Raw genomic sequence first — 21,698 nt, forward strand, 5'->3', positions numbered from 1 at the left:
ATCTGAATAACATTATAATCTTTTTATGAGTATATAAAAAAGTATATACCACATTTTTTCAAGGTTCGAACAATTCTTCAACTGATCACTAGATGCCACTCTCATCTTAACTCAACTATCTTTTACATTGTGGCTCTGCATTAAAACTTATTAGTTTCAGTTGTGTGTCACTATGCACTTCACTATTAAATGGTTATTAATTCTGCTGCTTCTCTAAAATTATTTTGGAGATGTGAAGAGTTTTGTCTCAGACCTCTAAATGAGCCTATTGTCTTGCAGTTTCCTCTTGAGGAGTGTATTCATTGTTCATGGGTAATCTCAAATATTGTCCTTGTTCAAAGAGGAATTATGAAGAATATCTTGCCAACTCTTCATTCTGCCGCAGTTGTCAGCCGCACTTTCAGTAGAGTCATCCTTAATTTGCCGTTTCTTCCCTAAAAAAAATCCCAAGAACCGTGCAAGTCTTTGATGGTATTATTTCTAAACAGCTATTAATGTTAAGGAAAATGCAGTCATAGATAATAATTACTTTTTAGTCCTAATGAATGATTATCCAAAATGTTTGAAACAGCATGAACATAGAGGAGACTTTAATAAAGCTCCAAACTGGCCTGCATTCTACATCGGTTGCCTCAGCTGTAATGAAGTAGCAAAACAGGAAGTACTATGCCAATTGGGCATTAAATGGGTCTAATGGGTTACTACTTCTAATCATAGATTGGTGTTCCCCACTCAACTCTTTCTGGTGGGAACCCTTAAAATCAGAAAATGGTTTAAATAACGGGCCCACTACCAGGAATTGAGCCTTTCAGAACTGGGCCATGGAAGTGACAGGTGAGCGTGCATGTGCAAGCAGCGGGTAACTGTGTGCTGAAAGGTTGGGGAACTCTGGTTTACATATCCTTTCTAATCACTAAATTACTGCAGCTTGTATATAAATGAATAATCAAAGAATCTATGTCGATCCAGTGATTAAATTAAAGCCCAATTAAATTAATTTTCCCCCTTGTTTGTTGTTACACATGGGTTGTTTAAAACATATCTCTGAGGGTATAATCTATTACATTTAGAAAGGCAAAGAAATTGTTTCTTTGATGGGTCTGGAAATGTGGGTTTTAATTATTTGCCTTTATTTTACAGCATGTTATGCTTGCATTTTTATTATATTTGAAATGCATCTCATTTCTGTGTTTCATTGGGCCAAAAAATAGTTAGGAATATGTATTTTTGGTTCAATATTTTAAAAAACATATTTCTGAATAGTTATTTTGTAGGATCTTTTCATTTTAGGTTTACTTTCCATCATTAGAAAGATAGCAGAAACTAAAGCTTCACAAAAATGTAGAAGAGACTAGAAAAATAGAGTGGAATGGGAATGAGTCGCATATCCTGAATATAAATGTAAACATCTAGATATAAATATATATAATAAATGGATGTATATATAAATTGGATACATAAAGCTTTTATACTTAAATTATAGTATAATGCATTGTGTAGCACTAGATGGCACTAACATAGGACGTGATTACATTGAAGCATCTGCTCCAGATAATCTTTTTTCAAAGTGTCAAAATACTGTACTAGATTTACTCGTCCAACTTCTCCACTTCAAACTATGGGGTTTTTTAAAGTAGTAAGAATGAGTATAATTTCAAAATCAATGACGAAAATATTCATGTTTAAATGAAGTTTGATTGTATAGTTAAATATGTTGAATTATATATTCAGATTTGGTTACAAGTAAATCAAATCCATTAAAATCAGTGAAAAAAGCAGCAAAATTAAATCTGAAGCCATCTAACTTCCAGCATTCCTTTTAATTTTTCTTACCATGTTTTGCCCTATAAATAGTGCCTCTTAATATTACTATTTCAAAATCAACCTTGATTTTCTCTGATTTCCTCCTGAAATTCAAAGAGATCTACTAGCCAATCTATTTATTTGATGCATGTAAGTTATTGAAATACTATGTTTTAATAAGACTGACAACCAGTCAGCTGATATTCACTAAATAAGAGCAGACCAATCTCTTTATTAAATAAAAAGAATGTGTGCAATATACCCAGAAAGTACCATCAACATTTTTAAGTGAATTGATAAATTTTAATATGTGAAGACAAAGTTGGCTATAAATCACAAATTCAGTCCATTTCTTTGATTTTGACAACCTTATTTTGACAACCAATTTTAAATATTATTATTGAAACATATTTAAAAATTCCAACTTTAGATTGACCTTTTGATTTATGGCTCTTTCCTTTGAGATCAATTAATGTAGTTTCTTTTATTACCTAGAATTAATGATAGCTATTAAAAAAATATGTACGCATGGTTTCACTGCAAAAGAGATAATGTTAAAGTATTTTGTTTAGTTGTTGCCCTAATAATTGAACATTATTATTATCTTCCCACTGTTCAAGAAGTACATGATTCCAGAGAACTAAATAGTTATTGCGGGAAATAAATTTTATACAAGACAATTTCCTACATTTTCTGAACTCCTTTTCATTAAAAATGAGGCAGATACAATCAAGAAAACTACATGGTCCATTTTGGAGCTCCATTTAGGAAATTTTGTGCTCAATGGCACTGATTTTGACATTCTTTGGAGCCTCATAGTTCCACATAAAAATCATACTTGTAAATTATTCTTTTATGTTCTATGTTCAGATTGCTCTTTAGACCAGAATGTCATTGTTTGTATAATAATATGGCTAATCCCACAAAAGAAATCTCGCCCTTTTGCTCTTTGTGATATAAATATATAGTTATACTTAAAATTCTGAGTGTTTGGGATGTAAATGTTACTAGTATTGATGATATTGCATAGTTTGGTAATACAATGCAAGGAAACCACTAAGCTCAGACATCACCAGGTTCATACAGGATGTAAAAATCACTGCTTATACATCTAAAATGGCAAGAGGGAGACATCAGTAAAAACAGTTTGCAAACAAAAACAACTCAAAACCCACCAACAAAAATACTAAATGAAAATGGATTGTGTTTATTGATCTTCAAAACTGCAGACGGCAAACATGGAATCAGTAAGAGAACAAAGTACACAGTGCCGTCCATGTTATTCTACGTGGGTTGGGCGGCCATATAAATTTCTTTTGAAAATAAATAAATGGATGGATGGATGGATTGGAATAGAACACAGGAACACTGCAAACGTCATCATTTAATGGAAATCTATGGATTTTAAAATAAACTAGAAATACTGCAAATATCAAACAGATAAAAAAAATTAAAAAATGCTTTCCCTCCTCTAACAAGGCTAATATTGCACGTTTCAGAAAGTTTTTTTAATCCAAATCTCTCTGAAGATTGTTGAATAACTTTGGCTTACTTAGTGTGGATTGAAATTGAGCTGTAAGAATTTCCTATCGGAAACCTTCAATTAGTATCCAATTATTCTCAAGGACAGCTGAATGTTTTCTATCAATAAAAGAGGTTGCTAGAAGAGTTCAGCAAATCTCAAAGCATGGCAAATCAATATGGGAAGAGGCACTCTTTCAATGTTTAGTCCTAACTCATTTAAGGTTTTGGATGTCTATGTACAAACACTTTGTGTATTGAGGCCAGAAGGAAATAGGCAGCCAGCGAAATTCTAAGAACAGATGTTGTATGCATAAGCCTAGCAGTACCATTGCGGTAGATGTATTCTGTGCCAGCTGAATTTTTAAAATCACTTTCAAGGGGAGACAATAACTAATATGATGTATGAAGCCAATTTGAAATTTACCAGAACATCTGGATTACCATGGACAAATTATCCCTATCCCAAAAACAATGCAGCTGATAGAGTAGCCAAAAGGACCCCAGGAGAGTCAGATCTACCAAAATCATCCACATTTCTGTAATATATACCAGATTTTTGATAATCGATGTCTTAGTATAGATAGATAGAATTTTGGGGTTATTCTGATTCCAGGTTGAAAGTGAACATTTTTTTCAATGTTCTAGTGTTAAAAGAAAAAAAATAACATCTCTGCATTGAACTCAGCTTCTTCCTGTTGCACTAACTTTGAGCAGTTTAGATTATTCCTAATCTTAAGCATAGGCTATCTGGAATTTCTTAGTCCCGTATTTGTTTTGTATATAGTCAATCCAATTTTATTTCCTTTGTCTTAATATTTTTTACACTGTGCTTGTTAAAAATCTATACCATGTACGGGCTCTGGGAAGTCGGGGGGGGGGAAGGGAGATGGGGTGTTAGGGGGGAGGGGGGAGGGGGGATATATAGTATGTGTTAGAATTCAAAGTAACACGACTGCACTTGTATACTGTTGCTCTTTGATTCCACTGTAAAAATAGGACAAGCTGAATATATTAATAGATAGTAGAAATACACCGAAGGGAGGAGTAGAGGGATAGAAGAAAGAGGGGTAGAGAGGGTGGGAGAGAGGATTGGAGGGAGGGTGAGAAGGGAGGGAGGGAGTGTACCGGGAGAGAGGAGTGGTAGAGGGGGAGGGGAAGTAGGGTAGAGGGGAATGATGGAGGGAAGATGGAAAGTTGGAGGGGGGCGAAAGAAAGGGTGTATGGAGGGTTGAAGAGGTACATTGGGTTTCTATTTTTGGGGGTATTGTTGACAAGAGGAATGGCTGTGTTTATTGTTTAATGTTATATGACCCCGGTTATGCACAGTATATATATGACTGTACGAAAATGAAAATGGAAAATAAAAACACATTTACAACAGAAAAAAAATAGTAGCAGAGATATTCTCAAGCTAGAACCATTTTCCACGATATTCTTTATTTACACAAAAATAAAAAAGGAAATGATTGTCATAAAGTTTGATATTAATACTGCAGTTTATTGTGATTTCATTTTTCCAGAATTCCAATGTAAGTAAAACTTATCTGGCACTAATATACTATGATTTGTTTAGTTTTAAGCACTGTTAATCGCTTTCAACTTTCTTCACTATTACATAATATTATCTATCATCTGCAAGAGACAGATTGTTAAATAAATATGGAGTTCAGTATTTGGTGCTGCATGGGAATGCAGAAGGAATAAAGGTGAAGACAAACAGACATGGATCAAAGATCCCATTCAGGAGCTGAATAATTAGAGAAGAAAAATATTGACATCCAAGATGCAATCTTATTATTTTCATACCATGGCTTATTCCAGAGGTGATGGTGCTGCCTAGTGTGCCACTGGGAGAACTGGTTTGGGGACATGGCAGGTCTGGGTCACTGCCAGTTCCAGCGATCCAGGCCGCCAAGTTACTACTGATTCGGCCGAACCAGTCCGAACTGGTAGGAACCCACCATTGGCTTATTCCTGCTTAAAACCAGAGTTGCTTTTTCATTTGTTCAGAGCATTCATAAAAGGGCTGCTTTGGCAAGAAGAAAACACTATTATCTCCTTCTCACATGGAAGATAAATAATCTGAGCAGGAAGAAGCTGGCAAGTCACAATAATCACATAGGCAGGATTGTTTTTAAATTCATAAATTGTTCTACTAAATCCAAAAAAAATTCATCACATGCCTAATTGATAAAAGAATTTTTATAACATGAAATGTACACATTTATGTTATTTTTCTAAGGTTTTAAATATTTTAAATATGATGGAAGGTTAGCAATCTGTGTAAGATTGTGAGGGTTTTTAAAAATTTGGTGTTCATAATATTTGCAAAATGGAGCATCTCAATGCCTATTCATGTCTAGTGGTCAAACTGTAAAAGCTTCCTCAAATTTATATTTTTTCTTTCAACTTTTCTAATGGTGGTTTAATAAGAAAGATTTTATAAACACTTTCATTTCAAGAGAAGAGAAAAGAAGAGAAGAGAAGAGAAGAGAAGAGATAACACACTTATTCATCAAATAGCTTTTTTTTTCAACAAAGGTTCTCAGGAATGGTCCATTCATAGAAGAGCTGCCTAACATTTCAACCCATCCCAGTAGCATCTGGAACTACTGGGGACAGATAATTTTTCCAAAATATGTTCACTTGACCTGTGGTAGCACAGTGGTTAGCTGTGATTACTCTAGCTGCCTGCTGGCTGCCTGCAATTTGGAAGTTCAAATCCCATCAGCTCAAGGTTGACTCAGCCTTCCATCCTTCCGAGATCGGTAAAATGAAGACTCAGATTGTTGGGGGCAATATGCTGACTCTGTACACCTCTTAGAGAGGGCTGTAAAGCACTGTGAAGCAGTATATAAGTCTAAGTGCCATTGCTATTTGCCTACCTCTTGCTTTTAAGCAGCATATTTTATTGTTACACTTCATGTTTGCTGATTTATATAAATGTGATATTACTTGATCTATTGGTTGTAGTGCTATTGTGGTTATTGGTAATATGGTTGTTCAGGAATGAATAGAAAGGAAGCACATAAATATTTAAACAAACAAAATAACTGTCATGCTCAATATTAGTGTAACTTTTTAAAGTCCACCCTCTTGTTTTATTAATATATAAAGAGCCAAGGTGGCGCAGTGGTTAAAAAGCAGCACTGCAGGCTACTGCTAGATCAGCAGGTCAGCGGTTCAAATCTCACCGGCTCAGGGTTGACTCAGCCTTCCATCCTTCCGAGGTGGGTAAAATGAGGACCCAGATTGTTGGGGGCAATATGCTGACTCTCTGTAAAACCGCTTAGAGAGGCCTGAAAGGCCTATGAAGCGGTATATAAGTCTACTGCTATTGCTAATATAACCCTAACCTCTGAAACAATTGAATTGTTTGATAGAGCTATACATATCCTTATATTGAAAGAATACTATTCATATTACGGTGCACTGATTGAATGTTTTTATGTACAGAGCTAATAGTTAGACACATATGTAGTCTCAAATGAATCTCAAGTCAATTGTAAAAACATTGTTTCCAATCTCAATGTGCTTTGGAAGGATTGCAAAAGTAAATTGGTATTCCGGCACTGAACCTGAAACAGCATCAGCACTATGATTTTCCAATAATGAAAGACAAATGATTGTGAAATGTTTGCACCCACTGTTTCCATTCAGTGAGTAACTATTGTTAACATATTTCCAAGTATGTGGAATTCTATATTGCCAATCCCCCTAACCCTCAAAGACTTTCAAAGCACAGTAGACGCACATCCCAAAATAAAAATACAGACAGGGAAAGAATTTGAAAAACTGCAATCTTTATGATATGATATAGTTTGAAGATAATCTGTTGAAGCATATTCTGAATATGGTGTCATCATCTGCTTCATCATAAATATGCTGCATGCCATACCAGGTTGGAGAATAAAGTTTTTTCACACCTCCAGATACTTATGTACTTGGGGTAGGAAAGTTTCATAGAGGTATCTCAGTACAATGTTTATAAAACCACAGCATGAGCTATGTGTTAGCTTCTGCCTTGCTACTGCTTCAGCTGTCATGAAACGGGGAGGGAGGGTTTGGTATTTGGGTGGGGTTATTCGATGTGCTGGAGGAATGTTCTAGTAGTTACTGGATGGTTGGACTACGCATGCGTGGGTGCTTCCCGCCTGGACCAACGGCCCCGACATTCCATCTTCGTGATGCCTTTTGAAGTTATCTCACACCTGACACTTGAAGGACTTATGATTGGCCTGAGGCTATGATCCCAAGGGGTGGGGAATGGACTATTCTATATATCAATTGCTTTCGCGCCTAATTAAACAGACTTCGCTTCGCAACTGCTCGCTAACCATTTGTAATTAGTAAAAGTACTTTTGATTTCCAACACATGGAATCTTTTGGTCTTTCTTTCCTAATTATATAATGGAGGGATGCTGACACTATGAATCCTTTATTTCTCATACCTACATTATTGAAATTTTATAGGTTATTTACCTAGAGAGCACCACATGCATGCCATTTTATACAGCTTGCGATGATTACGGGAGGTGGGAGTGGGAGGCACCATTTTACGGTGGTTCTCCTCCTACCTCTCGGACAGGTCGCAGCCGGTGTTGGTTGGAGAACAGAGATCGACTCCTAGGCCCCTCAAATATGGGGTGCCACAGGGTTCGGTCCTGTCCCCCCTCCTATTTAATATCTACATGAAGCCGCTGGGTGAGATCATACGCCGACGATACTCAATTGTATCTGTCCCCCCCATGCCAACTCAGCGAAGCAGTGGAAGTGATGTGCCAGTGCCTGGAGGCTGTCAGGATCTGGATGGGAGCGAACAAGCTTGCACTCAATCCAGACAAGACCGAGTGGCTATTGATGTTACCTCCCAAGGATAGTCCAGACATTCCACCTCTTAACCTGGGAGGTGAAATCATACACCCCTCAGAGGGGGTCCGCAATTTGGAATTTGAAAAACTGCAATCTTTATGATATGATATAGTTTGAAGAAAGTTTGAAGATAATCTGTTGAAGCATATTCTGAATATGGTGTCATCATCTGCTTCATCATAATTTTTTTTTTATTTTTATGATTTTATTTAACATTTATAGGCCGCCCTTTTCCCTGAGGGGACTCAGGGCGGCTTACAATAGTAAGGGAAGGGGAGTGAAAGACAAAATACAGAAAAAAAAGTGTGAGATAACAAAAAGTACTAAAACACAACATTCACTCAGCATTCGGGAGGGGCAAGAAAATTTATCCCCAGGCCTGACGGGCTAGCCAGATCTTGAGGGCTGTGCGGAAGGCCTGGACTGTGGTCAGGGTACGGATCTCCACGGGGAGATTGTTCCATAGTGTCGGAGCAGCAACAGAGAAGGCTCTCCTCCGGGTGGTCGCCAGTCGGCACTGACTGGCGGATGGAATACGGAGGAGGCCCGCTCTATGCGATCTGATGGGACGCAGGGAGGTTATTGGCAGGAGGCGGTCTCTCAGATAGTCAGATCCACTACCATGGAGCGCTTTATGGGTGGTAAGTAAGACCTTGAATTGCACCCGGAGATCTACAGGCAGCCAGCGCAGCTCGCGGAGGATAGGTGTTATGTGGGCAAACCGAGGTGCGCCCACTATCACTCGTGCGGCCGCGTTCTGTACTAGCTGAAGTCTCCGGGTGCTCTTCAAGGGCAGCCCCATGTAGAGCACATTGCAGTATTCCAGCTTAGAGATCACAAGGGCTCGAGTGACTGTCGTGAGAGCCTCCCGATTCAGGTAGGGCCGCAACTGGCGCACCAGGCGAACCTGGGCAAATGCCCCCCTGGTCACAGCCGATAGATGGTGATCAAAACTCAGCTGTGGATCCAGGAGGACTCCCAAGTTGCGGACCCTATCTGAGGGGTATAAGCTTTGTCCCCCCAGCCTGATTGATGGTACGGTGGTCAAATTATTGGGAGGAAAACACAACAGCCACTCGGTCTTGTCTGGGTTGAGCACCAGTTTGTTTGCTCTCATCCAGTCTTTAACAGCTTCCAGACCCTGGTTCATCACGTCCACTGCTTCATTGAGTTGGCACGGGGCGGACAGATACAATTGTGTATCGTCCGCATATTGGTGATACTTTATCCCGTGCCTCCGAATGATCTCGCCCAGCGGTTTCATGTATATGTTAAAAAGGAGGGGGGACAAGACCGACCCCTGTGGCACCCCATATGTTAGGGGCCTCGGGGACGATCTCTGCCCACCCACCAACACCGACTGCGACCTGTCCGAGAGGTAGGAGGAGAACCACTGCAAGACAGTGCCGCCCACTCCCACCTCCCGCAGTCGTCGCAGAAGGATACCATGGTCGATGGTATCGAAAGCCGCTGAGAGGTCAAGGAGAACCAGAATGGACGCAAAGCCTCCATCCCTAGCTCTCCAGAGATCATCGGTCAATGCGACCAAAGCGGTTTCTGTGCTGTAACCTGGTCTGAAGCCGGACTGGAAGGGGTCAAGATAGTTTGCTTCCTCCAAGGTACGCTGAAGCTGGAGAGCAACCACTTTCTCAACAACCTTCCCCACATAGGGAAGGTTGGAGACTGGACGGTAGTTATTAAGAACAGCTGGATAAATATGTTGCATGCCATACCTGGACCCGCAGCTGATGTTAGAACACCATCTGTCACCTCCTGACCAGGGGGGCTTTTGCCCAGGTTCGCCTGGTGCACCAGTTGTGGCCCTACCTGGACCGGGAGGCACTTCGAATGGTCACTCATGCCCTCGTCACCTCATGACTGGATTACTGTAATGCGCTCTACATGGGGCTGCCCCTGAAGAGTGTTCAAAGACTACAGTTGGTCCAGAATGCAGCCGCACGAGCGATACTGGGTGTACCTAAATACACCCATGTTACACCCATCCTCCGCAAGCTGCACTGGCTCCCTATTGGTCTCCGAATGCGCTTCAAGGTGCTAATCATTACTTTTAAATCCCTACATGGTTTAGGACCTGGCTACCTGAGAGACTGCCTCCTGCCACATACCTCCCAACGACCAACAAGATCTCACAGGTTGGGTCTCCTCCGGGTGCTGTCGGCCAGACAATGCCAGCTGGCGGCCCCCCGGGGGAGGGCCTTCTCTGTAGCTGCGCCGGCCCTGTGGAACGATCTACCCATAGAGATCCAGACCCTTACCACTCTCCCGGCCTTCCGAAAAGCCACCAAGACCTGGCTGTTCCGGCAGGCCTGGGGCTGTTGATCAATGTCCAGCCCCACTTAGACAGAATGGATGGTGTGCAATTTTAACAACTGTATTTTTACCTTTAATTTTTAAATGCTTTTTATCTTGTCTGTAAGCCGCCCAGAGTCCCATGGGATTGGGCAGCATACAAATTTTATTAAATTTCAAATTTCAAAATTTCAAAACAAGAGAAATGCGTATTTCTGGCTGAAAGGTAACATGTAATTCTCTCAGATCTGCGACCCTCATTAAATTCTGATGGGAAATGATTATATCACTTCTTCTTTTTTTTAAAAAAAAAATGTTACTTATATGTAACATCCCGATTGTATATATCTAAAACTTCACATTTGATTTATTCATAACAAGCCACTTTGGTTTTTAACTGAAATCCAATTCTACAAAAATAATTTGTAGTTATTATCAATGTGATAACAGAAAACGTGATTTCCAAAGGAAAGCCTGTTTTGGGTTCTAAATAAAATGGATGTTTTTTAAAAGTAGCCTCAACTGACTTAGCCCACCATCTAAAGGGGTTCTGAACAGAATCTTGTGTTGTGTGTTAGAATGGCTATTTATAGTAGTCAAAAATAAACTAAAATCTAATTAGTCAACAATCTATTAAGCATAATAATAGATGTTTTGTTACAAATTTATTTGAGGTAAATTGCCTTGTTCTATGTAGGCTCTAAGAGTATTTATTTTCCTGGCCAGCTGAAATGGAATGAAAATGTTTTAAAATATTTAAAATATCAAATAACTGTCCAAGAAAAAGCTCAGCAAACTTGGCTAAATAGATGTTAAGTGCTTTAAACTGAGCAAAATATATATGGTGTTGAAATATGAATAAGGAAATGAAAGTTTTTTTTCAAAAAGGCTTTCTTTTATCAGTGTTACAGTACATGAAATATACTGCAGATTTTCCAGATTAAACACATTTCTATACAGGAAATTGAAAGAAAAAACATGACTAGGTTGTAACATGATGATAATGGATGCATGTATCATGTTGCACTATCTACATATTGGTTTCTCATTATTCTCTGTACAGAAATATCTTCCATTTGAAAAATGTTTAAAGAGTAATACCTCAACATCTTTTTTTATTTTACTATGAAGTTAACGTAAAAGTTAGCTAGTCATAATTGGCCCAGGAATTAATTTATGTGAATACAACCAACAAACCAACAAACCCCTGAGAAAATTCTCAGTGTGGCTTACTTATGGGCAGACAAATATAGTATATAATTAGAGTACAACAGGTTTCCCCTACTGTCACCATCAATATAAAAGTCAGAAAATATACATCTTGATGATATTTTTCCAAGTTATATCATTTCATTCTTTTGTCAATTTTTATTTCTCCTGGTTTCTAGCTCCCTCGATTGCTTTTCTAATCATTGATGTATACTTATTTTGAAATATTGTCTACGAAATGATGTTCAGTTTAAGACAGAAATTTGCTCAGACTCTTTGTCCTCCTATGCTCTATAATGAATGGTTCTCCAAGGCTAAGATATAAATCTTTCTTACTATCTAGGAAGCAATTGAACTTGGGACCTTCACTATATCAGAATGAACAAAGATTTTTGCTATACCATTCTGGCTTTGAGTTCCTAATTGAGTTGTTCCTTGCTTTGGAATGATTAATGAATGGAAATATGGGATACCCACAATGAAACAAAACTAATATAGTAGATCATTATACTTCAGTGGATACTTGCCATAACTAAAGAAAAATATCTAAAGGATCCATACCTTTATTGTACTTGCATGTCATTGATGACAAGCAAATAGAAACAAGACAAGCAAAAAAAAAACCTCTCGAGAACACATCTGCCAGCAATTCATAATGTTCAACATGAAAGAGCACATCCCAAGTCCCCAAATCTTTAAGCCATTTGTTCAAATGCAGTTGGCACTGAGCCTTGCAGCCATGTAAGCCAGCTTGGAATTGTCTAGTCCTCACCTGCTTGTTTTTTCTTAGGCACAAAAGACCATTCATTTCTGGTGGCCCCGTTTTATTATTTACGTTTGTCAATTTATATGGAATATTTTATTGGGGCTGGGATTTTATTACTTGGTTTCTACAAAGTTATATAGGAATGTTTTTTTTCTAAATAAATAAATAAAGCATAAATCAAAATTACAGAATCAGCATGGTAAAGGCTTGTGACTATATCTACTTTCTCTTCCTAATCAATTAAGCCATTAGGAAACAGGCTTTTATTATCTGATAGACACCTCATGTAGAATGAGGGAATTCTGCAGACAGCCTTCTTATATAATATTCCTAAATATTTTTTTTCTCAGAACTCCCATTGGTTCTATTGAATTATTCCTTTTATTTTACCTTGCTTATCAAGAAATAAACTTACATAAATTAGGTGAGATAATAGTGTTTCCCTTGTCCTAAAGCTCAATTGTTTTAAAATGCAAAGTAGGCAAGGGATTCATTGGGGGCCATAGCACCTTCACCTCCTTTGGTACCTCAACTAATCCCATTCATGGATGGCTTCAGTCTAGCTACAGTTGTCAACACATCAGTAATCTTACATTTTGATTACTATAAAGCATTTTATTTAGGACTATCTTACATCTGTTTAGAAATTACAGCTGGAATAGAAGTGACCAGGCTGTTGAATGGGATATCTGGCTATATATACATTTTACCTTTCATAGTTAATATGTTAATATTCCAAGTAGCACCCCCAACAAAACAAGACTCTGAGGCTAGAAGTTCCTCAAAGTTCTATTTTATTAGAGATGTCACATCTGGGGAAACCCGAATCTGAAGCTTCCAGGTTTTCCTCACCCAAAAGAACGTCCAAGTCTGTTCCCCTGCACCAACATGTCCATCATATGGCCCAATCAATGCACTGTCCCAACTGGAGATGCCTCCCAGTCATGCCATTCAAGGTGCAGGACAGGAGAAAAGAATGTTATTATGGATAGATATCTCCCCAACTCCATACAACCCCCCTCCCAGTTTCCCGCAGCATTAAATGTGGTAGCACTGAAGATCCAAAGAAAAAGATGGCTTCCAGGTCTGACAATATTGAGTGTTGTTTCCTGCTGATCAAGGCATTGGTTGATGAAGGCGATGTGTTTGAATTCTTTGTTTCCTTCTTCAACTGTTGGTTAATATTTTTTAAACTATACAAACAGCAGTTTAAAACTACATTAGTTACAACAGATAGCTTTGAGATTCTTAAGAGTGCTTCTCATATTCTTCTGAAAATATATACATTCACAATTATTTTTTACCAACATTGTCACAAAAATTATTATATTAAGAGTTTTCTCATTTTACTTACAGCATACATAACTGAATGTATAAGTTGTCACAATCTTCCACAATTTTGTATTATTAAGAAAGAATCTCTATTTACACGAGGAACGTTCTTCTGTTTACCATGTTCTCAGTGACTTGAGAGTTTATTATACTATCCTGGAAAATCTAACACAAAATTAAGGCATGGTAGATCTTTTCTCCTTTGAGATTGGTGCCAAACATATTTTGTGGTGTTCCAATGAAACAGGACACTTCCAGTGCAGGGCTAGTAAAGTCACATAGAAAAGAAAGCAGTATGTGAGCAATTTTTATTTTTATTTTTACAGGATAGCTGGAATTTCAGACTTTCTAAGTTTTATTATTAGAACTTATTAGTAATTTTATATATCTGGTTTTATTAAATGATTTAGATAATTCTAACTTGATATTTTCCAAATACTTGCACAGTATTGATCAACATGCCAAAGTATTTTGATATTCTCACTTTCATATAGCCAGGACTTTGAAATCTAGATTAGGCCACTTAAGTGCTTTGTATAACTTTTTCCTTTAACTAGAGAAGCCATATTTAGCCTGGCCTCAGCAACCTTTCTGAGCAGATTATAAATGAGGGGGTATTATGTGAAAGAGCATATGTCTGCCATAAGGAAAAGGGGAGTTATTGGAACTACTAACTGACTAAGAGCTATTAACCTCTTGGGAGTGTGAAGGTTAGGACAAAAGGAAATGGAGAATATTAAAGAAGCAGGAACTACATTTTCCAGAGCATATATTCCTATCATCGTGAACTGCAGTGAAGCTCTGGATAACATCATGAACAATAATAACTCTTCTTCAGCAAACACGGAAACATTTTGGAATCACATTGGTTCTATATTTGATTACTTAGATGATAAATAGATAGATCAACATAGATAATTTAATTTAGCAGGAAGGATACATTGTAAAAAAGAACGACTTATAGAGTGAAAGATTAATTTTACCACAATTTTTCTCAAACATAGATTTTAATATAAAGAATCTCTTCTGGGATAAAGGTAGATGTTTGTGTACTTCCAGGAGCAGATGAATGCCATGAAAATAATTATTAAAAATATCAGTACATTATTATAGATATGCACATATATCAGAAACTAATATTCTTTATTTCTCTTAAAAAGTTACACCCTTAATTGTTTTTCACTTGTTATATTATTAAAAAAATTATACACATGTGATCATGACTCATATTCATATTTACTTAAATCATAATTACAGAATACATAACCTGCCTTTTTCCTAATCTTCCTAAGCCTGAAAAATCCAGTCTTGAACTGTTCTTCTGAACCCTGGCGGGAGAGATAGACCAGAACTCCCTATGAAGAAACCTTTGAGCACAAGGTATACTTTATTTTTAAATAAATGCATATTTTATTTTTAAAAGAAGCAAAAACAAATTATGGAAACAAATACATATCTATTCTTAAAAAACAGAAATAAGTAAAAACTAAAAGCCAATTTCATATATTGAAGGGAGTGTATAATTTAAAATAGAAATACAATTACTGCTATAGTATTTTCTTAGGGCCAGATAACTATCTCGACATCTGATTTAAAATAACAGGTATAATTTTACAATCAAATAATTTTTGAGATGTTGTTCTTCTAATACTGCTTGCACATCTTCTGTCCCCAAAGTTTAGAAATTATTCCTGTCCTATATACCAGAGGTGGCTTCTTACCAGTTTGGACCAGTTCAGTTGAGTAGGTAGTAACTTGGCTGTTCACACATTTGAACCGCTTCCATTTGTGGCACTCTAGGCGCCACCATCTTGTTTTTTTCTTCCGCACATGTGCAGAAGCAATTTTTAAACTACTGTGCATGCGTGTGTAGCACGCAACACAGTAGTGCGCATAGAAGCGCATCCATGAGCGAACCAGCAGTAAAAGGATCCCTAACCCACCACTGCTACAGACTACTCCAGAAGCAAAAACCCTCTCTTACTTAGCAGCTCCTCTTTTCTTTTACATATCTGTCCATGTTTTCTTGCTTAACCAGCATATGCCTACAAGTAGTCCTCAATTTATGATCACAATTGAACCCAAAATTTCTGTTGCTAAGTGATACATTTGTTAAGGGAATTTTGCCCCATTTCATGACATTTCTTGCCACGGTTGTTAAATGAATCATTGCAGTAGTTAAGTTCGTAACACGGATGTTAAGTGAATCTGGCTTCCCCATGGACTTTGCTTGTCAGAAGGTTGCAAAAGCTGATCACATGACCATGGGACGGGGCAACTGTCATAAATATGAGTCAGTTGCCAAGTGTCTAAATTTTGATTACGTGGCCAAGGGTTTTGCTGCAACAGTGGTAAGTGTCAAAAATGGTCACAAGTCACATTTTTCAGTTCCATTGTAACTTTGAATGGTCACTAACTGAACGGTTGTAAATCAAGCACTACCTGTATTTCCATGGTATATTGTGAGCCCTCCTTTTAATTTTCTAGCAAGTACTTCAAAATTTATAGCATCAGATTATGTCTCACTCTTTAATTTCGCATCCATTGGAGCAAGCTGACTCACTAGGCAGGGCTTGCTAGTCAAAACTTATATCTCAAAGCAACAATCCCTAAACTGGACTTAGCCTTAATTCAGTGATTATCTGGAACCTATACTGAATTGAAAACAAGGAGATCAACAAAGTAATATGCTAAATAATGGTATTGTTCAAATGGAACTGGTTATGGAGATAAAAAAAATAAGGAAAAGTAAAGCAAAAACAGAAGTACAATATACACTGCTACATATTCTTTGTAAGAATGAGTCATGATTGGTTCCTTGACATGACATGAGTGTTATCTTCAAAAAGTCTTTCACTGCAATTATTTGGACAAATCACAAAGTGATTTCTGCTCCAGGCTTGGCCTGTAACACTATCCTTGAAGATATACAAAACACTACAGATGTTAAGTACAATAGCAGTTCTTGACAGTCATTTGGCTGAGTTCTGTTCACAAGGACAAAGAGGTTCCTTTTTTTAGGAGCAGGCCTTTAGATAGAACATAGAACATAGAATAAAAGAGTTGGAAGGGACCTTGAAGGTCTTCTAGTCCAACCCGTTCAAACAGGAGACCGTATATTATTTTGGATGAATGGTTGTCCATTCTCTGCTTGAAAACCTCCAGTAATGAAGCACCCACAACTTCCAGAGGCAAGCCATTCCACTGATTAATTGTCCCCACTCTCAGGAATTTTCTCTTTAGTACTAGGTTGGACAAGAAGTAGAACAGGTGTTTTCTAATGTAACCCTAAGAAGCTTTTTAGAGCTTTGTTTACATTTGTTTTTCTAATAATGAAAGACAGAACTAGAAGGCAAGTGTGTTATATATGTTTACAGTCATCATAACTCTCAATCATAGAAGGTTGAGCCAATCTTAACACTGTAGGATACCCATGCTTTTAAGATTTCCCCATTTGCAAGGTTTTCTTCCACAAGAGTGATTTTGTAGTAATTTCCAAGGAGGAATCCAGGTAGTCCTAGACTTACAACAGCTCCTTCAGTGACAGTTCAAAGTTACAATGGCACTGGAAAAAGTCTTATGACCATATTTCACATTTTCGACCATTGCAACATCCTAGTAGTAATGTGATCAGAATTCAGTCACTTAGCAAATGACTCATAATTATGATGGTTGCAGTATCCCAGGGTCCTTTTGCAACCTTGTGAGAAACAAAGTCAATGGGGAAGCCATTAAGATTCACTTAATAACCATGTTGCTACAGTGTTTTCCGGAAAATAAGAACTGGTCTTATACTAGAGGCACGGGGAAAATGCAGGCAATCAAAATGCGATGTGTGGGATGCAGGAAAGCTGAGAGTCAGTGGACTGGAGCCACAGGAGGCTTGTCTTCTCATGGCAGCAGGCAGAGGCAGAAGAATTGCAGGGGGAAGACAGGCGATCCTGATGTGCCACGCGGGCCGCAGACAAGCCAAGAGAGGTGAGATGGAGTGGACAAGCTGCACTGGATTGTCTTCATGTGCCTCAGCTTGCCCATGCCCATGTGGCAAAACCAGATTGCCGGCCTTCCCCCCGTGCCTCTCCCTCCTTCTGCTGCTGGTGCCACTGCATGAAGATGAGCCTCCCATGGCCATCTGCCTGCTCTGGCCCAGTGACTCTCAGCTTTCCTACAGCCTGCATGTCATGTCCAAATTGTGTGCCTCCTCCCTGCCTCTGTTTCCATCTACTGCTTGGACAAGTAATCAACTCACTTGCACTGTGCATGCTGCAGCTGCTGCCAGACATCATTGGCCACTGTGCCCTTGTCACCTCTGGTGCTAGCCATGCCCACCCACCCCACCCCTCTGGCTGATGATGACCTTAACTGGGGTTTATTTTGGAGGTAGGGCTTATATTAGGAGCACATTAGAAAATCAGGCTAGAGCTTATTTTCTGGTTAGGTCTTATTTTGGGGGAAACATGGCAATTTAACAACTGTAGTGATTCACATAACAACTGTGTCTGGAAAGGTTGTAAAATGGACAAAACTCATTTAACAAAAGTCCCACTGAGCAGTAGAAATTTTGGGCCCAATTCTGGTTGTACGTTGAGGACTTCTTGTGCTTGATAAAAGCATCATATACTAATACCTTATCTCCCACCAGCAAACCTTGCATTTTGTTTTGGACACCCTACAGCATTCTTGTGGCATTGCCCTTATCCATGCATTGTATGTTCAGTGCAAGCAGGTAATAAAAGTAGAACTGTTTTCACTGCAAGCGTGTTTTCCCAGCTCTTTCCTTCACAGTACATTGGGGGGCATTAGCTTTTTATGAGCCAAGGTGGCGCAGTGGTTAAAATGCAGCACTGCAGGCTACTGCTAGATCAGCAGGTCAGCGGTTCAAATCTCACCGGCTCAGGGTTGACTCAGCCTTCCATCCTTCCGAGGTGGGTAAAATGAGGACCCAGATTGTTGGGGGCAATATGCTGACTCTCTGTAAACCGCTTAGAGAGGCCTGAAAGGCCTATGAAGCGGTATATAAGTCCACTGCTATATTAAGTACATTTCTCCCACAACTTGCTTCTTCATTGGATAGGCTGACTGCCAACCATGCCTCCAAGCTCATCACTTAGTCAGCAGAAGCTGCAATCCAGAAAGTACAATTGATGAGAAGGCAGAGAAATGCTGCCTTATAAATAGCTTGTAGATTGTGGGACAGGAGTGGGAGATTAGTTGGGACCTATCCAGAAATGTGGTCACTGGGAAGTTTGGGAGGATTCCCAAAGAAATCCTCCCAGATTTGCAAGACTTCTAATTTGTTTTTCTCATTTCAATTTTTCTACGCCTTCATAGCCGTGAGTGATTGGATGTCTGGATGTTAGGAAGAAGGATTTAATATAATTGCTAATTTTTTTTCTCTTACTGGTTATGGCCACATCTAAACTCTGCTTAAAACAAACTTCAGCCTTCTTATTGTATTCTGAAAATTTGCTGATTTTTCACAATTGTGAAAACGTTCAACTACTCTTAACATATGTAAACAGAGAACTGCTTATCATTCTTTTCTGAAGAATACCATATGGGTCTTGAATACTAACATAACCGTTCTTGCGGAATACTTCCAAAAGGAAGCCATTACATTAGCCTTCAGCATTGAGGCAGTTCATACCAAACTGATCCCAGTTAGAAAACAATTAAATGTGTAAAGCTCATATGATGAAAAGTCTCTCTGTCTGTCAAGACTAATCAAAGTAACTTGCTAATGGCCAAAAGCCAGCTGGATGGGCCTGGATGGGGCCACCTGTTTCACGTCTAATATCCTATCATTCACATTGTTCTACTTCTCCCTACCTTTTTCCTATTTTGAATAATATTTCATCTGCCATCTTCCCTCCTTTATTTCCCCTCTCATAGAATGATATGGAAAGACCATTTATTGTTACAAGAAAGCAGAACTTATGATTTTAAGAAACTTTCTGAAATTACACAGGACTTCACAAAGTTAGGCTGTGAAACATATTTTTTATCCCTGAAAGAAGGGACTTAATCAATGTCATTGTCAAACTTTACTGGGTTCTGTATAGCTAGTCACTTTATTTCAGGACACCTGCACTGTACAACTTAATGCCATACCATTTTGCCATACTCTGCCTCTGAACAAGGCCTCATTTTGGAAGAATTGTTCCAGGATTGGGTAGTGCCAGGTGAGAACAGGGTCCTTGCCTTGAGAAGTTCACTTGTCCTGAGCAAGCAATTTAGAGGATGAAAGGACTTCTATGGGAATAGACTCAAAGGCAGTCCAACCCTACACATGCCTAGAGCATGGGGAGCCACCACCACTCACCCCCCCCCCCAAAAACCTCATATGTATGATGGGCACTAAATGAAAGATCTGCCTTTTGTTACTTGATTAAACTGTCACTCTGACTTTCACTTGCAAACTGAAGGCACTAGTCCACCAAATTCTCAGTTTCTCAAACCTTAACCCTCCACCCATAGAATATTCTAGGCAGAAGTCAAGCAGTGCATTTTTATGCTTTTTGAGCAGGAAGAACACAACCCAGTCACGTACACATCCCTGATGAATCCAAAGACACTTTCCTATGTTTTGCACTCAGAGAGACCCAAAGTTGTTTGCAGTGGATGTGCAAACAGCTCCACTGCCTGCTTGCTGTCCTACAGCCTACCCCGCTACAAGTTAATGCAGAAGAGGCTGTGGGGAAGCAAGCAGGCAGTGGGAGACACCAGAGCCAAGCCAGATCCCTCAATTGATCATGAAGAACTCTAATCTCAATCAGTTGCCCTCTGATTTAAATAACAATCCTGTTGCTTCCTTGAGTTTCAACTGCTATTTTTTGCTGCAAAAATACAGTTTCCCCAATGCACACATTATCACATTACGTTCATGCTCTTATGGTTTCTTAAGGGCCATATACAGCTTCTATTTCCACCTTTAATAAGCAAAGCTATTTCTTTCAGGTGGTCTGCTGACACTCTGGAGTCATAGGTTATGATGTTATCACCATGGTTTTTATTTGCTTTGAGCTCTACTTCCTGAAAAAACAGGATTTTCTCTTAAATGAAATGATCCTTAGCTTAATCACATTTCATACTTAGACCAATCCTATTGACAAAACCAGGCAAGTCACACTAAAAGCAAAATAGGATTTAACCCATAAAGCTAATTTAAAGCAAAATAAGATGAAAGTTCATTCTCAATCATCTTTCTGAGAGATCTTAGAACAAGGCAAACTAGATAGAAACAAAATACTTGAAAACCATGAATATGTTCTTTGCTTTTCTCTCTCAACCCATGTGCAATAGTGAAACTTTAGAAGTAAAAGGAGCATGGAAAATGAGCATTTCTCAATCCTTTCCTTTACTGAAGATACCCTTTCCTTTAGTGCTGCCTTTCTGACTTCTGTATCGGTTTCCCCACCACAGAGTATTTTGTTTATTTAAGTATTCACTATCAACCTATTTCTGAAATGTCTCAAATAAGAAATAGCTCAGCCCACACTTTTTATTTTTTACCATTTGTGTTTGGAATTACTGTTGTCATTTTCAACAGTATGCATAATATACACACAGTCAGTGACGTGCGGTGAGGTTTATGGCTGGTGAGTCACTGACACAGGTGTTTCAATTTTTTTTAGATTTGTGGACTTCAACTCCCAGAATTCCACAGCCAGGCATGCTCAGTTCCGATTTAAAGTGACAGCATCTGTTTTTCTCCTTTGCAAAAATAGTTTTCCTTCATTCTTTTTCTTCTCCCTCCCCCTCCTTCCTCCCTCTCTCCCTCCCTCCCCCCCTCTCAAACAGACATACGCATACAGAGAAGTTGGATCCCTCTCTCACTCACTCACTCTCAAACAAACACAAACACAGAAGTTGGATTGGATAT

This window comes from Thamnophis sirtalis, unplaced genomic scaffold (genome assembly GCF_051295495.1).
Source record: "Thamnophis sirtalis isolate CommonGarterSnake01/CBP01778 unplaced genomic scaffold, rThaSir2_p1.2 scaffold_8, whole genome shotgun sequence".
Taxonomy (NCBI): Eukaryota; Metazoa; Chordata; class Lepidosauria; order Squamata; family Natricidae; genus Thamnophis; species Thamnophis sirtalis.